The 22,165-nt window shown below is 34.5% G+C and overlaps 1 pseudogene; it reads left to right on the top strand.

The window, feature by feature from the left end:
• Positions 1 to 22,165, top strand: part of LOC134375258 (rho GTPase-activating protein 20-like) — a 100,437-nt pseudogene that overhangs the window by 43,881 nt on the left and 34,391 nt on the right.

Below are 22,165 nucleotides of genomic sequence, written 5' to 3'. Positions count from 1 at the left end.
GATATGAGTAAATTTCTGGAAGGTAAATTCTATTCAGTTATTCAATAATTATTGAGCAGTGACTATGTGCTCGTTACTGTAACAGGCTTTGAGGTTGTCCAGGTCCTATATAGCACTGGTCATCATAATCTCTTATTGATTACCACTTATAAACATAGACATTTCCAAGAAGTATTCTGAATTTTAGTTTATTTTGTGATTTACAACAAAGCACCACCTCTAAAACTGTACCAAAAAGTGGATTGACTTTTAGAATGAGCCTTAGCAATAAATTAAGAGATATTACTGTGGCCATCTTTCATGAAAGTTATTATCTAGTTTTAGCAAAAGAACGATTACGTTCCTAAAACTCCTTTTTGCCTTCAGAAATAGCTTCACAATCCCATTTAAAAATGAAATGTTAATATATAAGAAGCAAGCAACAGGTTAATTCTTAGACTCTGCTTGTATTTGTTAGATCATTTTAGAGCTCTGTTAATTATAACTTGTAAATCCTAATCAGGTTATATTAAGAGGCTAAATAGAAGGTTATAATCTTACCCCTCCCCATTTCCATAGTCTAAGAGACTAAAATAAACACATCTACTTTGCACTCAGATTAAAAATAAAGACTTCAGAAACACGTAATTGAGGAATACATTTTTAAGTAGGAGACACTGATTAAGATTTGTAGTTTTAAAAAACATAAAGGTTGTGTTTTTGTTTCCTTCTATGAAATATTTTTTCTTTTTAAATTATGTGGGTGCTGAGATGTTTATTTTTCTCTGAAGTACTGCGTGAATGTTTTTTAACCAATGCTGAGCTTGCTAAAGTATTAAAACATCTCTTGCCATACTTATATGTTGATCTTTAACATGACAGAGTATAGACGTATATGTTGATAAACCCACACAGAAAAATAAAAGTAATTTCATTGTGGATTCTCCTCAAAGCCACCACCAAATGTACTTATTTGACAGTATTACCGTGAAGTAGAAATGAGTTGCTATGTATGAACATCCTTTGGAATTGCTTTAAAATAAATACCGTTTTTAAAAATAGCCTAATTAATCCTTGGCCTAGGCTAACCCCAAGCAAAAAATAATAATTTCCTAATTGCTTCTGATTAACCTTAATTTATAAACATTTAAACATTTAGAAGTATTGTTTAAACCAGAGGTCAGCAAACTGTGGCCCAGACAGACCTCCTGTTTTCGTGCATGAAGTTTTATTGGAACACAGCCATACCTGTTCACTTATGTATTGTCTATGAGTGATGTAGCAATACAAAAGCAGAGTTGAATAGTTTCAACACAGACTGTATGGCCCTCAAAGCTTAAACTATTTATTATCTGACCCTTTAAGTAATAGTTTCAGGATCCCTAGTTTAAACCATACTGCTCTCTGCTGGTTTATTACTATAACCAAAAAGCAGTTGTTTATTGGATATCTAAACCGAAATGCAAAAGATGATTTTCTCTCTCAGTATTTTCTTGTCATTCCATAAAGAGATTAAGGCTATGTAAAATGCTATTTTAGCCATTCTTTCTTCCATTTATTGCTTGCTAGCCTTGTCCTTGCTCAGTTTTGGCAAGAGTAAATGAAGCTTTCTTCCTATCTTCTATAAATTTGAAGATCACTACATAGTAAAAGATGTCATTATACCTTTTTTTGATCCCTCACCCTAAGAGAATTTGAGAGAGAAAAGATTCTTCTCTATGATGGAGAATGTGGGCATTTTCTTTTGTCCCTGCTTAATTCCAATCTATAATAGCAAGCATAAAACCCCCTTTTCCCTTTTCTTCCAAAGGATTCTAATTGATTTACTTGTCTTGTTCTTCACCTATACATCTTTTTGTTATACATAGTCCCCCATTACCCTCAGTTTCAGTTACCAGCAGTCAACCACTGTGGTTCTCAAACATCAATGTGTAGTAGTTACTTGAATGGCTTGTTAAAATACAGAATGTTGAACCAACCCTTCAGCATTTCTGATTCAGTAAGTCTGAGGTGGGCCTTAAAATTTGCATGTTTAAGAAGTTCCCAGTTATTGCTGATACTGCTGGTCAGGGGACAACACACAGAGAATGACTATAATAGAGGAAGGGATGGCTGATCACTCAGGTATTATCTCAAAGTTGTCAGGATAGTGTATGGTCCTTAGACTTTTAGTATTCCTGGGAGAGATCAGACATTATGACCCATACTATTCAAACCCAAGGAACATAGATAAGCTAGAATCCCCATTTATTATAGCTGCCAGGTGAATCGGATAGTTGGGGTGATAAGTCATGGCCTCTTACGACCTGTACTTTAATGGAGACTCTGCCAAGTTCTTGTTCTTTAAGCTCCTTTTTAATTAGACTAATAGAGAACTATCTCTTAGTTCTTGTTATTATTATTGTTATTACTGTTGCTTGGGGTTTATTTTATTTTATTTTATTTTATTTTATTTTATTTTTTAATTGCAAAAAGAACCCTTAAAAATGTGTTAGAAAAACCTAAGCAGAAATCTGGTCAAGTAAATGAGCAGATAGGTCACACACCCCAAAGAAACACACATATCTAATAAATACATTTTAGGATCTGGTTGTGGTTGGGGGTGTGGCTGGCCCTTGGCTCCCATCTCAGGACCTCTGAACATCTTGGCTGGCTGTGTTGCTTGCCTGGATGTGGGCAAGGGATGGCCTAGGCCCTTGTCCCCTGCATGCAGACCCCCAGGCATCTCGTCTGGCTTTGTTGCTTGCATGGATGTGTCACTGTTGCTTGGGGTTTTTTTTATTATTATTATTATTTCAACTCTAAATTGTTTCCCTGAGATGACTCTCAATATACTTAACTATGCATTTATAAACCATACTTTAGGATTGGGTTGCTTTCACGCAACCCAATAGCTAATCATATCTGTTATCTTTTTGTCTTTCATCAGTAATCTTAATTCTACTTTTTGGGTACTTATTAGTATAGTTAGTACCATATACAAATTATAAGGGAAATTTAAAGATCTTATAATCCAAGTCTAACTTCCCTACTTTACAGCTGCAGAAACAGGCAACCAAATAACTTGCACGCTACTTTGCAAAAAAGTTAGAATCAGCCCCTACCTCCCAAGCCATTAAGTCCTAACCTACTCAACTAAACTACTGAGCTCAGTCACCATGGTGGAGGAGGGAGTTGAATCAATGTGAAATGTTTGTCTCAGAGGCTACATAGAATTTTTAAATGCACATATTTTGAAACCATGCTTACTTGTAAATCGCCTTCACTTAATTATGGTATATTTTGACTACTGTAAATAGCTTCAAATCTGTAAAATGAGGGATAACTTGTACCTTTAGTGCTGATTGTTTCTTTCTTCTTTAAAACATCATTAGGAAAGTATACAGGCAAGCAGTAGGTAGGGAGAAAATATTTCCCAAAACACGTACCTGACAAATGACTGCTATCTAGGAAACATAAAGAAATTGCTACAACTCAGTAATAAAGAGATACATACATGATTTTTGGATAAATAGGCTAAAGATTTAAGGACAGTTCCCAGTGAAGATACACAAATGGCCAGTAAGAACATGAAATAAATTAATTAGTTATCAGAGAAATGAAAATTAAAATCTTAATGAGATGCTACTATACATCCACTAGAGTAGCTAAAATTCAAAAGACGGACACCACCAAACCTTGGTAAGGTTGTGGAGAAACTGGAACTCTTCTACAGTGTTGCTGGGAATGTAGAATGGTACAACCACTTTGGAAAACTAGTGTTTTTTGTAAAATTAAACATACACTTGCTCTGTGACCCAAAAGTTCCACTCTGAGGTAGTTACCCAAGAGAAATGAAAACATAGGTCACAAAAAGAACAATAGAACATTTAATAGCAGTTTTATTCATAAAACTGGAAACGGCCCAGATGTCCATCCGTAGGAGAAGAGATAAACTTTGGTATGTTCATACATTGAATACTATTCAGTAATATAAAGGAAGGGATTACTCACAAATGTGACAATATGAATGAATTCCAAAAACATGCTGAGTAAAAGATATCTTACACAAAAGAGAATATACTGCGGTGTCATTTACATAAAATTCTAGAATAGGCAAAACTAATCTTCATTGGGAAATAGTGGTTGCTTATGAGGAGATGGAATAGAGACTGACTGGTATAAGGAGTTTGGGGGTTGATCATGGAAAAAGATATGACCATTGGACAGGATTGCCTGAGGAGATAAGTCGCTCATAGCATGAAACTGTCCAGAGGCTTATGGCAAGGGGCCACCATCCAGAAGGGGAGGAGGACAAGGGAACCTCCTACAGGAGAGGAAGATCAGAGAGGATATCTCTGGCGGTTACATGTCCAGGTAATGTTGCACAGTAGCATGGCGGTGGCGTGGGGGACTAAAAATCTGCTCATTTGGGCTGTTTTTCAAATAATTGGGTGTGTAAACTTGAATTTGGTACCAGCGAGCTTTTGAGCTAATAGGTCTCAGCATACAATGAAAAAATAAACAAACTAGGGGCCAATGCATAGAGATAATTTATATAGAATTACTGAGAAGGGACAAGAGGAAATATTCTGGAATGATAATAATTTTCTGTATCTTGATAGGGATTTAAATTACACAGATGAATACATTTGTCAAAACTCAGTGAATATACACCTAAGATTTGTGCATTTGTGTATTTCATTTTTTAAGTTAATTTTATATCAAAAGAAAAATTCTAAATAAATATTGAACTCTAATGATATGCATACCAAAATATTTTGGAAGATATGCACTGCTGTATGCAGTTTGCACTGAATGTCAGAAATAAAATGAATAAAGAGATAGAAGGATAGATAGTTGAGTAGGTATATGATAAAGCAAGTACATAGAATATTAATGGTAGAATCTACATTGGAGTATACATGTGTTTACTATAAAACTATTTCAGCTTTGCTTTATGTTTCAAAATTTTTATAATGAAACTTTAAAGACTGTTGTGTGGAGAATAGACTGGAGACCAATAAGGACACTATGCCATTGCATTAAAAACATTATAGAATTTTATATTTCTTGTCCAACGATCAGCTGTACTCTTATAAAAACTTGGTTCTATACTTGATCATTTGAATAGCTGATCTGTGGCATTTGATCTGTTACAGGAAAAGTCCTTCTGCTAGTGTTGACACATCTACATTTCTGTCATCATTTATGTGCTCCAGTAGGACTCTGCTGATTGATGCCCCAGTAGAGCTGAAAAGAGGCCTGCAGAGGCAGGAGCGACACCTTTTCCTATTCAACGATCTGTTTGTTGTGACTAAAATCAAGTAAGTATACTGCATACTCTCTCCCAGTAATCATTATAAGATTGCATTTCCACTAACAAAGATACCTTTTCTACACAATGTTTACCGTAAGAATGTCTGGCCTCTGTTACTAAAGCTAATATCTGTAGTGAGCTTTTTGTTTTGTTTTTGCCAAAAAAAGTCAATTGTTATTCATGCAACAAATGTCTATTTAATCTCTGTTCTGTGCTATGCTCTGAATAAATTTATTCTAAGATGCAATGAAGAATGTGATGGGTATGGTCCCTGCACTTTGGGAGCTCAAATTCTTATGTGTCGGGGAGGGAATTATAGATTGTGATTAGTGCTATGAAGAAAATAGGGTGCTGGGTGAAGTAAAATGGGGGGAGATATATATTATGTAGGTGAATTAGGACCAAAAAATAATTGAAGTTCAATGAAAAGCAACCAGCTATTCAGGTATTGTGAGAATAAGCATTCTAGGTAGAAGGAATAGCAGGTCTAAAGCTGGTGAGAAAGGTTGGTGCTTGGAGAAGTTAAAAGGCCTGTGTTACTGGAACATAATGAACAAAAGAAGAATGATAGGAGTTAAGATTAAAGTAGACAAGGGTTAGGTTATCAGGGTCTTTGTAGGTTATATTAGTTATCTATTGCTAAATTAACCCAAAACATAAGAGTTTAAACTATAAACATTTTATAGTTTCTCTGAAGACAGGAAGCTGGAAGTGTTTATCTGGGTGGTTCTGGCTCAGTGGGCCTCATGAAGTTGCAGTCATTTGTTGGCCAGGGTTGCAGTCATCTCAGGCTTGACTGAAGTTGGAGAATCCACTTCCGGGTTCACTCATGTGGATTCTGGCAGCCTCGGTTCCTCACTGGCTGTTGACCAGAGGCCTTAGTTCGCGCGTGCATGCGTGTGTGCGTGTGTGTGTGTGTCAGCAATGGAGAGAGCACCAAAATAGAAGCCATATTCTTTTATTTTGGAAGTGGTGTGCCATCATTTCTGACATACTCTATTGGCCACACAGATCAGTCTTGGTACAGTATGGAAGAGAACTTCGCAAGGGTGTGAATATCAGGAAGTAGGGTTCATTGGGTGCCATCTTGGAGGCTTGGTTCCACAAAGGTTGTGATAAGGAGTTTGGATATTATTCCAAAGGGTTTTAATTGGGGGAGTGGCATAATGTGATTCATGTTTTTAAAATATCATTCTGGCTCATGTTAGATAATGGATTGAATAATGGTAGGCAAGAGTGCAAGCAAGGAGACCAGACAGGAGGTTATTGTAGCAATCCTGATGAGAGATACGGAGGCTTCATCTGAGGAAATGACAGTTAAAAGAAGGATACAGACATATTTGGAATATACTTTAGAAGTACCTAAGAGAATTCACTTTCTGTTCAACACTAAATGTTCATGTTCAGTGTTAATGCATTAATACCCAGACTAGAACATGGTAGCTACTACTTGCTCCATCCCTCATTCTCATTATTTATGAAACATCATGAACAATAAGGGTATTTTAACAAATTCAATCTCATCAAAGGGATTATTACTCACTAGAGAATAGTAAACACTTTTTCCTAATACCTACACTCTCACACCTAAGTTGTTCAGTGTCATAAATGAGACATGGGCAGGGCTAAGTACTAATTTTGCAACATGCTATATTTAATCTGAGTGGTATTAATAGCAATAAAAACCAAACATTTATTGGGATCTTATTGTATGTTAGGTATTATTCTAAGTACTTTAACCCTTATAACAGTTCTACATGGTGGGTATTTTTTGCCTCATTTTACAAGAGAAATTGATACTGAGAGAAGTTAAGTGACTTCCCTAAGATCACAAAGTAATTAGTTGAGCCCACATGTGAACCTAGGTCCATCTTATTTCAAATTTCATTCTTTTAACCCATATGTGGTCTGCTGCCTCTATTACTCTTTGTTTTCTTCTGGATTTCATAGATTTCTCAACCATATAGTTTTTATTAACATTAAATCAGTCTTTCCCTTTGTGATGAGTAAAAGTGTCCAACTACTCATCTAGTAAGAAATGGAATGAAATGTTTAGTGAACTGTTCATATATTTTTTTAAATGCAAAGATAAAGAAAACAGTTTCAGAATGTGTTTTGAATAGAAATAATACAATGTAATTATATTTGGATGTTGATGTTATGAGGAATACAGAGAAAGAAAAGTCTCCTATGCTTTTGCACTAGGTCCACTTAAAGCTCTAAGTAGGGAGGCTATTAACACAGGAACAAATCATTATTTTTTAAAAATGTAGTTTAGTTATGATTTTTTTGTTTAAAAGTTATTAGATGGGTTCTATATTCTAGGTATTATAATAGGAGAATCACAAATGTCTCATTTAATTTTCCTAACAAATTAGAGGTGGGAAAGGGAGAGGGGAGGAGGGGTTAGCAAGAAATTAGTTAAGGGGCACAAACATTGATTACATTTTGCAAACATGAGTATACTAATGATCCTGACTTGATCACCACATATTGGTGATCAATAAAAAAACTGTCAAAAAAATAGTAGGAAAAAATCATAACAATTTTCCTAACAAGTCCCCAAAACAAGAGTTGTTTTACATATTGAACACAGAGGCTCAGTGAGGTTTGTTGGGTACTAGAAAATGGCAGACCTGGGGTTTGAATGAAGGCCTTAATTCCAATGGCTGGCTCTTTCCACTTTACTGCATTGTGCTCATTAGGTACAAAGCTTTTTGCTCAGCCTGGAGGTAGATACACAGACAACAAAAATTTATTATAATAACCCATTTCCTAAACTTTAGAACCTTAAAGACTATTTACTTGTAACATGCATCTAGTTCATAGGGAGGAATGTATTTTCCTTTATCTTTAGATTTTTTTCCTTTAGCAGTTGTAGTAATATTTATCATAGAGGGCCTTTGTTTTCTTACCTGAAGTTATTTATGTTCTGTTTACTGGTAGCATCTAAGTGGTTTTTATGTAACCTAGGTTTTGGTAAAAACTTTTTATATAAGGACAATTTCTTTTCCACTAGAAAATTGCTGTTTTAGATATATTGGAAAAATGTGTGCCAATCTTCTACTTCTATAGCTCACTTTTTATTTTGATTGTACCTAAAGTCACACAATTTGTTTCCAGACTGCTTTTGAGAGAACTCTTTGTGTCCACTTCAATGCTTTTATGAAGTGACAAAACTTATATGAATTGTTTGAAGGGTTGTTTTTTGAGAGATTCAATTCATTTTAGTACTTTCTATATCTGCTGGGGATATTTAAAAGTGTGAGTGATCTAAGTTGTTTTTACTTATTTTTTTGCCATAAACCCAAGACCCTTGGGATAAAACATGTATATTTGAGGAGATAATTATATTATTATTGAATCCTGCCACATTGCAAAAATTTTGACCACCACTTTTCAGGAAATCGCTTACATGATCATTCTTGTAGCAAACATTTAAATATATTCACAGATCCTTCTTAATATGAAAGAACTTATTATTTTTATGAAATGAACAGCAACCAAGAAAAAATAGCCCCCTGCAATACCAAACCTGTTTATTTCCTATCACTTCTCACTTTTAGATGAAGGATTGGGTAGTACTGTGAATCAATATATTTGCTGAAATTATCCAAGACTAGCAGTTAGTCTTTATACTTAGCCATGAGGAAGTAGGGGATAACTTAATTTCCATATTATATCACCTCATCTTCGTGCTTCATTTGGAAACTGCTTTCAATCTTTAGTTGAACCTACAGAAATAAACTCAAGCGGGATAAATCATTGACTAGCTACTTACATATTTATTTAGTCAAACTAAATAAATTGTAGTAAGTGCAATAATATAGAGGATGTTAAATGCTTCCTTTTATTGGCTAAAGTGTTACATTTGCTCCATTTTGTGCTGAATGTTGAAAGCGTTTGCTGAAAATTGTTTTCAGTTTATTGTCATTGTTTTCCTTACTAAGTTAGAAAAGTGTTAAAGCTAGATGAGTTATTAGAGACCACTTTTGATATTCATTAGAAAAATAAATAAGAATTGTTTTTCCAATAAAATTATGGTTTTTCATTTTTTAAAACAGCATCTGTTGTATAGACATTAAAATATTTAGAAAAGTTAATATTTTTTAATAGTCATAGAGCACCTGTATTAGTCTGTTTCTGTTGCTTATAACAGAAATATCTGAAACTGGGTAATTTGTAAAGAAATAATATTTATTGCTTATAACTGGTTTTGGTAAATGGTAAGTCCAAAGTCCAGGGAACACATCTGGTGAGAGCCTCATTCTTAGTGATGACTCAAAGTGCCACAGGGTATCATATGGCGAGAATGGCAGAAGCGAGAGAGAGAGAGAGAGAGAGAGAGAGAGAGAGAGAGAGAGAGAGAGCAAGCTTCTCATGAGCTCTCCATTTGAAGCCATCAGAACCACACCCATAACCATTAAACCATCAATGGATTAATCCATTCACTAGGGCATAGTCCTCACTATCTAATCACCTCTTAAAGGCCCTACCTTTCAATTACCATCATAGGATTTCTCACCCTCTTAATACTGTCACAGTGGGAATTAAGTTTCCAACATGGGCTTTCAGGGGACAAACATATCTAAACTACAGCAGTACTCGTATGGAATTTACAGAGAGAAAATGACTGTACTTACCTCACACCCTCTTAAGCCATCACTATTCTCATATTTTATTTCCTAAGCAAATAGTAAACAGTAATGAGTTCTGTTTAAGTGAAAAAGATGAAGTTAAACAAAGTCTGAGTATTAATTCATTATCAATAGAATTGCCATGATATACTTGTGGAATACATCTTGATCTATGCCCTAAAATATATTTGATAAGATATCTTCATCTTAGAATATGGAGAAAGCTCCCTAGAATCTTGTGTATTTCAACATTACACTTTAATTCCTTACAGTTTAAAGATTGGAGGACAGGAAAGCAAAGTATATCTGTTATCTTAATAAATTTACAGTAAGGAACTACATTGTAGAAATAAAGATTTGTTTTTAGGGGTTGTTTTGTTTTGTTTTCAGCCAGTTCATGTTAGATTTATATTTTTTAAAATTTTTGTAGCATAATGCTATTGGACATTGAGAGTGACAAATCTGAAAAAGTACACTGTGACCTCAGGACTGTTCATTTTAATAAAAAGCTTTATTGGAATACTTCTTTTAAATATTTTTAAGCTCGCCCATCTAGCTTTATGTACAAAAACGTTTGTATTAGTCCATTTTGTGTTGCTATAACAGAACACCTGAGACTGGGTAATTTATAAAGAACAGAGGTTTATTTGGCTTACAATTCTGGGACAGCTGCATCTGGCATGGGCCTCAGGCTGCTTCTGCTCATGGCGGAAAGCGGAAGGCAACTGGTGGGTACTAGCAGATCACATGGCAAGAGGAAGAGATCACATGGAGAGAGACAGAGAGAGAGAAGTAGTTAAGTCTTTTAAACAACCAGCTCTCGAAGGAACTAACAGAGCAAGGTCTCACTCAGGACCCCCATCCCCCAGGGAGAGAAATCAATCCATTCATGAGGGATCTACCCCCATGACACAGCTTCCAACACTGCCACATTGAGGATCAGATTTCCACATTTGTTTTGGTAGGGATAACACATCCAAACTCTATCAGTGTTCATGAGATTTCTCCCCCAAACTCTGAAGTAAACTAACAGCCTCATCAGAAAAACCTTATAGCTCTGGAGAAACAAAAAAGTAGGCTAAAGATACAAATGCAAAAGGGAACTTTGTGGAAAGATACTTCATCCAGGTGCTTTATAGGAATGGCAATATCCAGAGCTTTTTATAGATACATAGTAGTTAAGGGCATGAATAAGATCATGAATCAACACTGCCTAATTTCATATTCTAGCTTACTACTTAAGCTGTTTTGACTTTATAGATTTTGTTTGATATTACCTAAATAGTTGCCACCAAGAAGTAAGATTTTGTCTGTAATCGAGTCTATTTCATAAACAAAATCTAAAGGTTTATAGCAGTAGGGTGAGATATAGAAAGAAGCTATCATACCACACAGACACTTTTCAATTACACTTAAAATCAGTGTACCCTATGGAAAGTATAAATGAGACTTTGAATGTAGATTATCCTTCATTTATACTTCCTGAAAACCCCTTTTTCATTTTATAATCCCACTGAATAGTTTTAGCTTTAAATATTCTATAAATCAGAGGAGTTTTAGGGATACTTCGAAATGTATCTTTTTAAAAAATTTTAACGTCTCAATATACATTGTAGTTGATTTTCATGACCCTTTACCCGTTCCTCTTCTCCTGTTCCTATCTCCCCTCTCCCCCCACTTCATATCTATTCACTTGTCTTAAAAAGTTCAAGGAGTTGTTGTGATTGATGTGTATTTAAGTCTCAGGTCTATCGTGAGCATTAAATCTGTCAATTAGGTGAAGATGGATGGTGGTTTCCATAACAGGGGACTAAACGGTATTAGGTAGAAATTGTCAGAAAGCAATTTCACCGCTATCTTAAAGTAGATGACCTTCAGAGTCCCCAGAGATGAATGCTAATTTTGTCAACTCTGCTTTTTTGTTTGTTTAAGTTTAGGTTCTGTTTTTAGGCTACAGTTTTTCAGTTTTAGCTGGAATATAAGGGAAAATAGTTGAACAAAATCTTAAGAAAGGAAGTTTAAAATAATCTGTGCTTCTAAAGGCTAGAAAATATTGTAACCATTTACTTAGAAATGTACTATAAATTCCTCTAATTTCAGGTTATTTTAGTGCATCTCTCTTAAGATAAAAATTTTATAAACATCTTAATTAAATCATGTGTAGTTTTTGTGTTCAGCCACTGCAATCTTTTTGGAAGTAAGCAAAGTATAAATAATAAATTAATTTTTGTAAGAGCAGTAAATTTAAAATTAGATTTTTGATCCAAATGCAGTGCTTAACATATAGAAAATTAAAACAAGCCAGTTTATGGCTATTTGCTGCCGTAAATGCAAGTGTGACGACTAAATAAATGTTTCACCAAAGTTTCAGAGGGTTTCTTGGGCCAAGCTAGCCATTCATGTTACGATTTACTGGCTGGATACTGAAGATTAATACAATGAATAAGATATTCTTTAATCATGATTAGTGAAAACTGCCCTCTTATCACAAATACTGAAGCTCCTGTAAAATTTAAGACACAAAACAAGAGATCCTGTTTGGTTTTTATCTTTCTAGATATAACAACAACTTTAAGATAAAACATAAAATTAAATTAACTGATATGTGGACAGCAACCTGTGTGGATGAAGTGGGAGAAGGCAACACCAATGCCATGAAATCCTTTGTCTTGGGCTGGCCCACAGTGAACTTTGTGGCCACTTTCAGGTAAGAACCTCAGCTTGTCCTGTATTTACCTGGGTTAGCTACTGTGATAATTTCTTGTCTGGAGAGAAAAATTTAATAAAATCTTGTTCCTTTAATTTTTTAAAAGAAAATGTTTTATTCTGCTTGAGTACTCACTCGATCACTCATGTTTTGACACACCCCCCCAATGAAAATACTTGTGTGCTTTATGTTTCTCCCAAAGAGCTTTTAATTAAAATATGTGAAAATTAATGGTAAATATTGGGAACTCCTGGGATCATTTTCCATCATTATTAAATGATTATTAAATGTCCAATTAAGTTTGACTAACTAGTTTATACTGACAAAAACTTTCTAAAGAAAGTTTTTCATTATATAAATAAAATTAATGTCATGAAATACTGGGTTGCCTGAATTGTATATTAAGTCTGATTTAGTATCTATAGAAATATAATAATCAGAAGCAAATTTATGAGTTTAAGGAGTAAAAGTTATCCCAAGACTCACTTTTTGGCTGAGATGGGGTTGGAGAATATATGAATACAAAATATTTGTCGTCTTATCCTGAACATACTTAATTGTACTTTTCAGTTAGGGTGAACAACCAAAATTCACACCTGTGAATTTTAAACAGTGTGCCCCAACTCCAGTATTTATTTTACACTTAAGAGTTAGTATTTATCACATGCAAATGATGCTCTTCATTCTGCTTCTCTTCACACTACCACCAAACTCCTTAGGCACCATTCTAAAGCCACATAACTAAAATTTTCCAAGCTGTTAATTTTCCATTAAAGGACAGGCATGTCATTATATTCTGTTTTGCAGTATTGGCCTACGCCAAGATTTTAACAGCTTATTTGGAAGAAACATGTATTTGTATCATTCTCTGCATGATGTATTTCTGTAAAGGACACTTCAAAAAGTTTGTGGAAAAGTAGAGTTGAAAGATAATATGAATCTTTCCATGAACCTTTTGAAGTATTCTCCATATTATCATTACCTATTGCTTAATCTTCTTGGAGTTGCAAGTGAAAGGAAGCAATTTCAACTGAGGGATGTGACTACATAATATTTTTAATCAAGGATTTTCCATGAAACTTCTTTCTAAGAAGAGGGGAAAATGTGGAAACAAGTTTTACATACATTGTATTGCTCAAACTATGGTTCTTTACCCAAGTGATCAAAGTTAACATTACCAGTGATGTCATGTAGATATCATATACCCCTTGATATAATGTGACGAGAAAAGCAATTCATCTCTGTGATATTCCTACCCCCAAAACAATAATCTCAGTCTAATCATGAGAAAAACATACAGGAAACACAAATTAAGAACATTCAATAGGTTATCTGACCAGTACTCTTTAAAACTGTGAAGGTTAAAAAAAAAAAAAAAGGCAGACAAACAAACAAAACAGGGAAAGATGGAGAAACTGTCACAGACCAATCACTAAGGAGACAAATGTAATGTGTTATCCTCAGTTGGCTCCTAGAACAGAAAAAGATCATTAATTAAATAAAAAACAAAAGTGGTGAAATCTGAATAAGATCAAGAGTTTGTTAATAGTAATGTACCAATATTGGTTTCTTAGTTTTAACAAATAGGCCATGATAATGTAAGAGGATAACATTAGAGGAAACTGGCACTGGATGAGTAGTATACAGGGAATCTCTGTGTTATCTTTGTAACTTTTCTGGAAATCAAAAATTATTTCAAAATTAAGTTTATTTTTTTAAAAAAGTAAAGTGTTGAGTTCTGCCTCTGGAATGCAGAGTGAGGTCTTAACAGACTGACCACCCTACAGATAACAACTGTAAACTCTGCATAATATACAAACAGCAACTACTGAGGGTTTTGGAGAGTGAACAAAAGTTGAAAGATTTGGGAGAGGCGTTGAAACTTGGAAGAAGGCACCACACTGGGTGCGTTTCCTATTTTTAAGGCTTTAGCTTGAGGTCAGGCTGTAGTCACATCATGGTATGGTGCTACCAAAACTGACAAAAGCCCACAATCTTTCTGGGCTGAAGAACTAGAATACAAAGTCCAGATCAACCACAGTTATTGGAAAGCAAAAGTAGAAATCTCAGAAAGGAGTACATTAGAAAAGGGAATCTCCAAATTCTGTGTATAGATACTGCCCAAGTCTGTGGCTGATTGCTGAACCTCACATGCATGGGATAGACTCAAAGCACTTTAAACCTAAGACTAAAAGAATTGAACTGAGCTGCTGCCCACCACAGGTAAGATAGAATTTGTAGCTTCATCTAATCAGGTTAGTTGTCTGTTAAAACAAAAACATCAACACTGTTTTGCAGTTATAACAGAATATGGTCTCCAAAACAAAACATTCATAATGTCCAGAATACAATCTAAAATTTCTTGACATATGAATAACAAGGAAAGAGAAAAGATAATAAAAGCCAATCCTGAGATGACCTATGTGTTGAATTCCCAGAAAAGAACTTTAAAGCAGCTTTTTTAGGTATGCATGATAGATAAAAGGAAAATTCAATTGAAATTAATAAAAAGATAGGAAATCTCAGCAGAGAAAAAGAAAATATAAAAAGGACCAGATAAAAATTCTAAAACTGAAAACTGCAGTATCTCAAATAAAAAATCTCCCATATGGCCTTCCTTGCAGAATGGAAATGAAAGAGGAGTCAGTGAATTTGAAGATATATCAGTTCAAATTGTCCAATCTGAAGAACGGAGAAAACAAAGATTTTTTTAATGAAAAATGTATCAGAGACTTGTGAAAAAATATTAAAAGATATAATATACGTATTAATGAAGTCTGAAAAAGAGGAGAGAGAGGGTTTGGAGCAGTAAAGAAATAATGGTTACAAACCTCCCAAATTTGGTGGAAGACAAAAATGTACATATTCAGGAAGCACAGTATTCCAAAAGGAAGAGTATGAAGAAAACGACACCTGGCCATGTTATAGACAAATTTCTGTAAATCAAAAGAGAAAATTCTTGAAAGCAGCCAGAGAGAAAACAACATGTTACATATAGCAGAACTGCAATTTGAAATTTTGTGAGATTTTCATTAGAAACTATGAAGGGCAGAAGACAGTGGAACAACATCTTTAAAGTGTTCAGATAGCCCAGCAACCACCACTGAGCACCGCAGGAAGCGCCATGGGCTCTGGGCCATGGGTTTCTGGGCCAAGATATTTCCATCCATATGCCAAATTTCTCTTCAATCTCTTTAATCTCAATATTAAGCATACTTTCTTAAGCATGGCCCTTTTCACCTGCAAAATCTTTCTAAGATAATTTATTTGTATGGCCCTTTAAGCTGCAAAAATACTCTGGAAGATAATTAACCCAGTTTTTCTGGTGTGGAAACTGAGGCTTAGAGAGGTTAAGTGACTTACGATCACCTAGCCTGCATATAATTTGGAAACCAGGTGTTTGAATTCCAAATCAAGTTGTTCTTTCCACTGTTAAGAAATACCTCCCACTGGTATAATACCATTTGTAAAAGAGCAGTAAAGGAGGACACTGGGTCTGTCTTGTATCTATCCAAGAGGATTTAATGAAACCACACTTGACTATGTAGTTTTTCCTAAAGGGCATTTTCACAGCAGGATTCTCCAAAACACAGTTGTGCCGAGGTTGCAGCTTACATGTGTAACTACATCTGTTACATGTGTAACTACATCTGTTACAGGCTGTTGATATTTTCACCTGGATTGACAATCTTAAACATGCTAGCATAGTTTTTTACATGGTTTAATTTTTTCTCTCTCATTTTCTTTGATTGCAGTTCTCCAGAACAAAAGGAAAAATGGTTCTCTCTCCTTCAGAGGTACTTTTTCAGTATATGTGTTTTTAGTCTTTAACCTGTAATAAATGAATTAAAGCCTTTTCTGCAGAGATGTTCCCCAAACTATTTTCCTTCTCTTTGGTAGAAATTGTTCATTTGTCCTCAGAATAAGCTGTTGTTTAGATTGTACATTAGCTACTACTTACTGTAAATAATGTTCTCTCATTACATGTATTTCGTACTTTCTCAGAAGGAGAACATTGAGGTCTAGTTAGATCATTTTAGACAGAATTTAGGTAATATTCTCTCCCATCTCTTTCTGTTGTCTCCAACCTACCAATTGGAACTATCAGTTTCCTCAAAGTGTATACTGTTTCCACAAATTCAGGGCTTTCTGCTGAGCACCTCAAAAATGAATTTTATTCCTGCTATTGAACATACAGACTAAAATGGTCAACTTAGGCACGTCTGTTAGACCCACAATTTTTTCCCTTTTCTCCCCTCTCCTGCTTCCTAAGCAATGGGATAACCAAGATTTACCCTCTGCTGGAGAGCTAAATGAGAAGTCAAAAGCCATTGCTTTGGTTCATCCTAGTTAAAAGTATCATATATGTTCCTGTACTTTTTAGTAAGGTGCCAGACCTGTCCAGAGAAGACAGGGAAGCTTTGAAGATTAAATATCTCCTAGAGGTGCCTTGAGCTGATTGTGCTTCTCAAACCTCATCTGACATGTATGTCCTATTCTTTTTTGTGCCCATGCCTAATGTCCTGATTTTTTAAAATTTCCTTCCAACCCATGATGTAATCTGAGTTTGCTGAGTCTTTCCATTTGTCTTTTTTAAAACAGCATATAAGTAGTATATTGAGAATATTAGCAAAATAGATTGATTTTTAAAATAAGCCATTAGCGAATTCCATCTGACTCAGTGTTGTTTTGAATTGTTGTTGCATTTGATTAGATACATCAATGTAGAGAAAGAGAAGGACTACCCAAAGAGCATTCCGCTCAAAATCTTCACCAAGGACATTGGAAATTGTGCCTATGTAAGTGTTTCTAAGCCAGAAAATTAAATTCCAAGTCCCTGCATGAATAAAAAGAGAGACAGGCAGGCAAACAGACTGTGTATGTGCTATAGAAGGTAGGCATTTTGAAATACGATAGGGGGAAAATGCATTTTCCTGGATATATTTATGTCTTTGTATATATGAAAAGTAAACCTAGCAAAAATAAAGCAAGAAAGATTCATATTAACTACAGTATTTAACATTTACACTTGGAAAGAATATTGCTTGTCAGATGTCTTTTTCCTCCCTCTGGCATGAATGTTTCTCTGGATCTTTTCAATAGCAGCTGCAGAGGCTTTTAGTAAATCTACTTCCATGAGGTATTTCCTTTTAGTATTAAACAATTTTTTTTCCAACGTATCACTTCTTAAGTAGAGAGTGGTTTTGTAAAGTTTTCATTCTTTAAGTTTTTAGGGATTGAATCCCTCAGGTTAATAAGTGGAAGATCTGAGAAAGATGATATTTATAAGGGAATCAGCATTTTTCTAGATCACAGTATTTGTCGTTTTGGTCAAATTAATATTAATTCTTTAACCCTAGTTGTTATGTTTAATTTGATGACTGAAATTATAGTACAAGGGCCAAGATGTTATCAGTGATGAACAAGTTGGAAACTTATGAAAGTTTTTATGATACTATGGACTATCATACTTCACAGCAGCTCTAGATTACATTGGATAGCTTTATTTGTGTGTAGAAAATACATGCAAAACAGTTATGTTTGGGAGAAAAGCAAAAGCTATGCAAATGTTCTGACCAACTCCTGAGTGTGAGATATCGCTGCTTGAGGAAAGTACTCAGATTTTTATGGTATGAGACTACAGAGATCTCCTGCAGCAAAGTAGGAAAACAACAACAACAACACTTGTTTCGGCCTGCTTTCATTCGACTGTTGTGGCAGTTGGTTACAATCAGGATTTTCATGGAAAATCCTTTATCACTTTTTTTTTCAGTATATAGAAAGTGTGTGCTTGAGAAAGGACTGATGTCCCCCATTTTGAAAGAGAAGACAGGAGGTGTGGTCAGGTTGGGTGTTCTGTTTTTATCACTAGTACCCTAGATAAGTCAAGGGTGCTGTGACACACTATGTCCTTTGCTCTCTGAAGTAGCTTTCATGGCAGTAGTCTCTTACAGGGAGCCCTGCTTCCAGAAAGAGTGATTTCCCCAATTACGAGTGCATCTATGGGAAGTATTCTTTATCCTTGGTCTTCAGTTAGGCACAACCTGTCAGTGAGTTCTGCTAATATGGAAAGGAATTGCCACATTTTCAGTTTTGTCTGTTTGTTTTGTTGTTTGTTTACTAGCCAAAGAGCCGTATCTGCCGAAATTCATTTTTTTCATCTACCAGAAAGGCAAGCAGGAAAAAATACACTTCCTATAGCACTATTTTGAACATATGTGCCTAGTGTTAAGAAAAACCATTACCTTAAGAGACCAGGTAATTGGGAAGATAGATTCTTCACTACAAAAGACTTCATGAGAGATTTTCTTTAAATTGAATTGAATGGTTTTCAGACTTGGAAAAAAAAAAAGAAAAAGAAAAAAGCAGAAGCCTTTTTTGAAGTTATATGTCAAGTTACAAAGCTCAGTATGTAGTATAACTATGCCACTCTGGTAGAAAACAGGCACCGGATTGGGCGTTCCAAGCCCTTTTTGTTGTGCTCTGAGACACTTTTGCATAATCTTTGGGATAGAAGGAGGACAATTTGAAATCAGTGCACTTAAAAAAAATTGTTTTAAATAAAATTCAATTAACTAACAACTTTTAAAGGCAATTTGTCATGTGAAGTAATTGACTTATTGGGAAGACATAATATAAGGGAACAACAATTGATGAATTATCAGTGGATTTCACTTCGCTTTATTTTTATATCATTTTTTCTTTTATATTATTTTTTTTCCTTTTATGCTACTTATTTGTACCATTTAAGCCCTTCTATCAGCAGCCCTGATCGCTTATTTATCTGATAATTATCATATATATAACCTATGTGCATAGCAAAAATATTTCCTTTTTGATAACACAACACTGTCGTATATTTACATAATATATTTTGGAATGCAGTGAGCTCTATAGATAGCTCAGAATCTTGTTAATCCCTTTTCTGTTTGTAGCATGCAAATTGTCTGTTTTTAAGTAGCAATTCTCAATGTAGTTTAGCACGGAGCTATTACAGATACCCTATTGAATGGCAGAGTTGGTAATAGAGTAGAGCTTCCTAAACTTTTCAGTTTTTTCCTAGACTCATCAGTTTTAAATTCTCTGAAGATTTTAACCATAAGAATCTTAGTAGCCACAATGCCTAACACATAGAAAGTGCTCAATAAATAGCTGTGTTTTAAAATTCTAACCTTTAAATGTCTTTCATAACCAGTTCTTATTCTGATTTTACCTAAACTGACTTTATACCATGGAAAGAAATAAAATCCTATATTGTGAAAACAGTACTAAGGAAGAGATATAAAGAGATTCAGCTCTCTCCCTTTTTTATTACCCATTGCGCTATGGAAATACAACTATGGAAATGAGGCAGAACACCAGCCTCACTGAATTTTTTTTTTATTGTACTCTCTATGAAATATATTTAGTCTTCTCCTTACTTGTTTAAGCTCTTATATTTTGTGAGCCACACATCTTTTATTTTGAGAGAAATAAATGTTTTATTAAAGGGCATAATATATAAGGAAATGAAAGTAAATTATAGTCAAAGGTTTATATTCTACTTAAGTCATGTGCTTTACTCTGTCCACACTTGAAATCGGGTTTGAAATTTTATTTATAACCACCTAAAGGAAATCAGGATTTGCCTTTGGATAATCATTTGGCAATTATTATTTGTTCACCTGTTTTAAAATTCTTTATTCATAGCTCTATTTCTTATTTCTTTTTTTTCTACAGTCTAAAACTATAACAGTAATGAATTCAGATACAGCGAATGAAGTTATCAACATGTCATTAACAATGCTAAGGATAACTGTAAGTTACTCTGCTAGATATTCTTAATTGAAAACAAACCTTGATACTTTAGAGTCATGTAAATATTATCCCTTCCATCATAAGACAGCTGGTTATTAGATATACCAAAATCATATTTTATCCCCCAAAGCATAGAAAATAAGGACAGTAAATCTTTAATATTAGTTTAAAATATGGGTGCTATCTTCCACTCTTATTTTAAAATTTGTATGAACCAAAAAGCATAAGATTGGACTATAATTTTAGGGTGATGATGTGTATTTTTATTGTATATGCTATGTACATTTACAAAAAAATTTTTTTTTGGTGTAAGATTCTTAGTAATAAAGTTTCAACTCTTTCCCTCCTTTCTACTTGTCAATATTTGACAGTTCTCCTCCCTACCTAATCATCCTATTATTATCTCAAGACACAGTTAGTCTTAGGATGATGAATTCTGAAGGATTTGCTCTGTAGTAGAATTTTTGCATAAAGAACACATGGCTAGAAGCCATTTTGCCTGGCTGTAGGTCCTGAGGATAAGATGCCTGGTACTTCTAATGAACTGGTAAATAAAAAGACAAGCTTTTAAATAGATCATGGATTTGAAGGGCTTTAGTGTATACTCCACACTTTTTCCTTTTGCTTTTAGCTTCTGCTCCTGTTTTCTGAGACAGAGGTTACCTTTTGAAATTGTTTTAGAGGAAAATATTGAAATGTTTGAGAATGAGTTGGGGAAAGAGAATTGGAAGGTTCTCCTCATTGCCTCCCTATCAATTATATAAACACCACATAATGAGTACTTTTATTAAAGAGAGTGACTCTCAGAAGGGTGGAAACTAAGGAAAGCACTTGAACAACACTATTCCTTGTGTGAGATTCCCTATAAATTTTAAAACACACTATGATGTGACATGACACATGTTTAAGACATGCCATGTATTTCAATTTGCTAGTACATGGTGCTATAGTAAGCCCTTAAAGAGCTCAGGGTTTGCCCTGAGCTCTTTAAAAATTTGGGATTAAAAAATCTGACTTATTAAATTTAGTAATGTATTTTAAATGTAATTAAATTTATATGCAGTGAGTAAAGCAGACATCTTTGCATTGATTTCTAACCTGTGTGAATGTTTTGGAAGAAAGTGAATAGTTTTAGGGGTAGGAAGGGAGATTAATTAATGACAGGATTCATTTCCTTATCTGTATTTTTCTTTTAGATAAAGTGATCCATCTCCTCAGATCCCAAAATAATTCTATTAATTTAATTAGGAATTGAGGCTATTTGAGTACACCTGGTCTAAGAGATGATCACAGTGTTTTTAGACACTATATGAAAAGAAAGGATTTTTATTAGGTTGCTCGTTCCATTTGAAATATAATTTTTTGACTAGTGATGAAGTAACAAACTATGTATGTATGGTAGTGGGGGCAGTCTGTATGGTATTCTCCATAGCCAAGACCCTCCGTTATAAGGGCAGGACCATGATTGTTAATCAGAAGTTAAAGTCAAGAACATGAAATACTGCCAATAGACTTGACTATATCTGTACTAGCTTCTTTTAAAATATATTTATCGTATTCCTCCTAGAGGAATATAACCCTTCCGGGGTTATAATTCTACTAGTGAACAATTTTATTGTTTTATGTTTTCCATGACTGGGCCTATTCTCTAGATTGAATTCTCATTCTTTCTGTGCCCAGTACTGGACTTGCCCAAACTAAAACCAGTGTAGACTATGCCAATTGCCTATCTGTTCAAAGCCTCTT

The sequence above is a fragment of the Cynocephalus volans genome, chromosome 4, assembly GCF_027409185.1.
Source record: "Cynocephalus volans isolate mCynVol1 chromosome 4, mCynVol1.pri, whole genome shotgun sequence".
NCBI classification, from domain to species: Eukaryota; Metazoa; Chordata; class Mammalia; order Dermoptera; family Cynocephalidae; genus Cynocephalus; species Cynocephalus volans.
Note: the sequence above shows the minus strand (reverse complement) of the source record. Positions and strands in the feature narration are given on the sequence as shown.